This window comes from Macrobrachium nipponense, chromosome 49, assembly GCF_015104395.2.
Source record: "Macrobrachium nipponense isolate FS-2020 chromosome 49, ASM1510439v2, whole genome shotgun sequence".
Lineage (NCBI taxonomy): Eukaryota > Metazoa > Arthropoda > Malacostraca > Decapoda > Palaemonidae > Macrobrachium > Macrobrachium nipponense.
The window spans coordinates 8,526,162-8,530,861 of record NC_087224.1 but is presented as its reverse complement, the minus strand read 5'-3'; positions in this window follow the sequence as shown (position 1 = coordinate 8,530,861).

Below are 4,700 nucleotides of genomic sequence, written 5' to 3'. Positions count from 1 at the left end.
TTGTGAACTCTCTCGAGAGAGACTGAGAGTTTCCAGCCCTGTGATTGGCTTATCAACAGCCAATCAGGAGCGTCGTAAGGGACTGGCCTAGACATTAGATGCACGGTTGATGTGAATCTACTATAGTTAGTAGTGGTGTAATGGAAGACGAACCAGACCCATTTGGTCCACCACAGATGAGACTGAGTGATTCCTTCAAGGTTCCCCTTCAAGGAATTGTTGTAATGTCTCTCGGCTGTATAGTAAGTTCTATTGACAGCACGGCAAGACTCATACGTGACGTGAAGTTAGCTCGTACTGGTATGAGCATCCCAGGATAAAGTGTACTACATATTCCGGTTCAAAATAACCCCAAACACATTATCTTAACATGAAATGTAACTCGACAAAAAGCGATACAAGTCAGGTGGGGAAGAGTGTTAGCTATCTTATTTGGACAAATCCTTATGACAGACCCTTGGAAAAAACTTGTCCTAAAAAGGGGTAGCCGTTGAGAAAACCAGAACCGTTTAGTCACTGCTACACTTTCTGTATTAAAGACAATTTCTGATATAGCCTCTCTGAGCAAAAACTTTCCTAGCATCACGGCTCCTTCATAAAAATAGCAAGAAAGCTCATTGGCGGCACATTAACCCTTCTTACAAAAAATGCACCAGTGAGCTTACTAGATAGCATAAATGAAGCTGATGATTGGTTGAGATGGGTACAACCTTATGCCAGCATGAGCTCTCGTCTCAAAGATAGTCTGTAGGGGTTGTAAGAGGTCTGGAGTGAACCTGTAGACTCTTAAACCTACCGATACTTCAAGTGAGGGTAATTTGTTATTTTAAAAAAACGGTCATGGCATGAAAAACAATAAAATAAAAAACCTATTACTCATTGGCTTTGCATGAAGTAGAGGACAGGGTAAATGTTTAAGGTCTTATTTTTCAGGTCATTGAAACATATGGCATCTTGTACCATCTTCTTGCCCAGACCTGAAGGAAGCAAGAAAAGAAGAAAAAAAAAAAAGGGGGGCGGGTCCAGGGTTTGGTCTATGAAGTACCTAGAATATTTGTCAAAGTCACAGTGACCTTTGACCTTGTAGATCTCCTCATGCTTTTCGGTTATGCTCGTCACTACAAACTTGAATCCAGTTGGAAAATAAACGAAGAACACTTTCCTTCTATGATATATTTTGACTGAGTGCGTACTGGTAAGTAGGTGAAGTGGTAGTACCCCCCGATGAAAGGAGTGGGTTTCTTCACTTGTTTCCCGTTTGGATTCAAGGTTTGTAGTAATAAGTGTACCTGAAATGCGCGACTTAAGAGATCACTGCACTGGAGCCATCACAAATGCATATCAATATCTAGTGATTGACCAATTATATATAAATATTATATATATATATATATATATATATATATATATATATATATATATATATTCTTATATAAATGACCTTGCAAATTGTAACTTCCCCTCAGTATTTGTATGTAATGTCGTAAAATGTATTTGATGTTCAGGAAATGACGTCATAGTGTCCTTACGAGAATATTCTTCAATTCATTATTAGTAATTGGAGATTCTTTTGTTATAAAACTGTTTGATATTACTCATAAATTAGCTCTTACCTCTCTCGGTTTGTCAAAAGAGAATTTGTTGACTAGTAAGAAGTTTAATTTGGAGATGAAATGCGTACCTAGTTCTTAAAACTGCTGTGACGTCACCGTTCACTTGCAGTAATCGTTTAAAATAATTTCTTTCATGTTAAGAGATTTTTATGTTCTGAAATCGTGTACTATTAATAGTTATTAATAGTCATAATCATTCTCTTTCCCTCTCGTTTGAAAAGGAAGATTTATTAAAAGTTTTACAGAAAACCTGGTCCTAAAATGTTTTGACGTCATCCATTTTGCATCTTGTTGATCAGTAGTTCCCATAGAAGAGATGGTCATTCTGATATTAGACACAACTTGCGTTTGTTGTCATTCTTTGGAGCCGTACGAGCTGGTCCGTCTTTCCTCTCTCTCTTTTCCCGACCGAGGGAATTATTTGTTACACTAACGTAAAGATTTTGTACTTACATGGTCACCCGTAACTCTTAGATTTACTTAATTTCTTCATAGCATAATAGTGATTTATGGAATCTGAACTGACAGTGTAAACGTGCTTTTGTAACAGCGCCTGTGAAAGAGTATAGTGAATTTGAACACTGCACCAAAAAGGAAAAACTGGTAACAAGTTTTAAATGCACTTAAAACATATTTAACTTGTTAGGTAAAAATTATTTAATTTTTGTACAGACTGCAATTTTGTGTGTGCTCTGTATCTAATTCTTTTGAAGTTTTGATTTTATGTTCTGTGTGCTTACTATATTCTAAGTGTTTTTACATTATTATACTTTTTCACATTGTATGTTTACTTATTTTTGCATTCACATTTTGTTTGATCAACTTATATGTTTCTTGATGATTTAATGTTGCATATTTAATTCAATTTACCACTTGTGAATTAATTTGCATTTACTTAGATTTCTTTTCAAATATTAATTATTGTTTAAGTTTGAATTTTGATTGAAAGATTTAACTTCTTGATTAATCAATTTCTTGATAGATTAATTTTGATTTAATTTTGTTGACTAATTAATTCAAGAATGAATTAAAATTTGTGTTTTCAAGTAATCGTAAATATCCCTGAGATTGTGAATTTCACTTACAAATTTTGAAATTTTATTTTTAAAACATCGTTTCATATGTTGAACATCAGTGATAGAATTTTATTTAGGTAGAAATATTGAGTGGTAAATGTGCTGTTTTCCTTCAATTTTATTGAAGTATAAGTTAGAACCAGGGAAATACTTAGACTTTTAAATTTGTTGTTGGGGTGATGTCCTTTAAATAATCTAATCTTATATATGATTACATCACACTTGTGTTAACGAGCATAGTGTGATATCTTGCGCGATTAATATGTTTTTAAGGTATCACTGTTGCCTTTAGAGTATAATCAGTCGTATTTTATCTGTGATGAAGGTTCAGGTGTCTGGCTGTTGTAAGGTAACTATTTTTCCATTGGTAAGTGTATAATGAGCAGGTATTCGGCGCTTCGTCGTCACAATATATATATATATATATATATATATATATATATATATATATATATATATATAATATAAAATCAAGTCGATGAAGGTATACACTATCAGCAAAAACATTTTTACTTAACATGTTATATCAAATACTCTCGTGCTGTCTTTGGCATGAACCGAAATGAAAACATTCTTCAGACACTTTTTGTTGTTGTTCAGTCACCGAGTTGCTCTCCTTTGCCGAGAGTGACAATCAACTGGACGCCCACGCCCTCTCTGGAATGGCAGATTAATAAATGCCTTTAGCATCTCTTTATCCTTGAGATTTCCTCTGTTTTCGTCCCTTTATCAAGGAAGAGGCCCTTAAAGCCGGGTATATGCTGTAAGACAGAGGTTTTGTGAAGCCATTTAAAACCCACGGCCCCGATGGATTCAAAACAAAAACGCGAAATCATAGATAAATTTAAAATAAATATGGCGGCATTGTCAACAACACAACTCCATATTTGGCGCTGCCCACACATGTTCTCCTGGCTCCCCCCCCCCTCCCACGAAACCATACCGTCCCCCCTGCCCCAACGATGGATTTGACCTCTAGTTCGGGTTGCCCTTAGGTCTGTTTTCAATTATCATCTGTTTTTTTCGTTTCTTCCGTTGGCGATGAATTTACGACAGGATATAATGGTCTTTAACAGAGAGGAGAATAAGGGTTTCCGTTGGTTTAATCATTACGTTCACCCTTATAAGGTTCAATGCCATAGTAGTTGTGTCGGGTACTACTCGACTTACTATTGGTAAGAATCTAGATTTCTTATTTCTGTATCGAACGAAACTATTAGGCTCGATCTTGGATGGCTGTCAAACTGCTTTGGCTCTCTGGGAAAGCGTTTTGTAGGCTCATTTCGGTAAAACTGATCTCAATTCGCTCTCGGAATCTTAGGCCTATGTCAGACATTTAATGCTGCACATTGAGACGAATGCTAAAAACTGCCGTTTATATATAGTACATATATTTTTTTTATGAAGCCATAAAACTGAATTTTAGATAGTTAAAGGATCCTGCTCAGAGGATTTTTTTGTTCTAATTTGATCCTTGTTTTCCTAAAATATATTCAGAGGAGGAACATGACTTCTCGCTCGAGATCAACTCACCGTGGGCAGGTGATGTTGGTGAACAAAGTCCACACCCACTAGGAGAAGCAAAGTCATCTTCCTTTCTTCGTATAGAATAATTGTTCGCTTTTAATTCTGAGCATTTAAAAGAAGAAATAGACGAAGGCAATCCCAGCTTTGAATGGGCGGTTGCTGAAGCATCGTCTGTCGTGTATAATTAGAGAAAAGTATATTCAAAAACTCCAGAATGCGAGATCTTCCATGGTCAAGAGGGTTCCTTCCTGCTCCCTTCTTTCCGATACATTTCGCCAAGTCCCAGATAGCATCGAGCCACTGCATTCTCATTTCATCTGGGTATTTGCGTCGTCATTTCCCTCGTCTAGGCAGTTTGTTAAGCATTCAGCCAACGAGGTAGTCACGATGAACATACCAGCGAGAGGTTAGGTTATAAAGGTGCAACGTTTTCCCGGCTGGCGGAAAGAACAAGAGACGAAGCGAACGAAACCCAGAGGGAAAC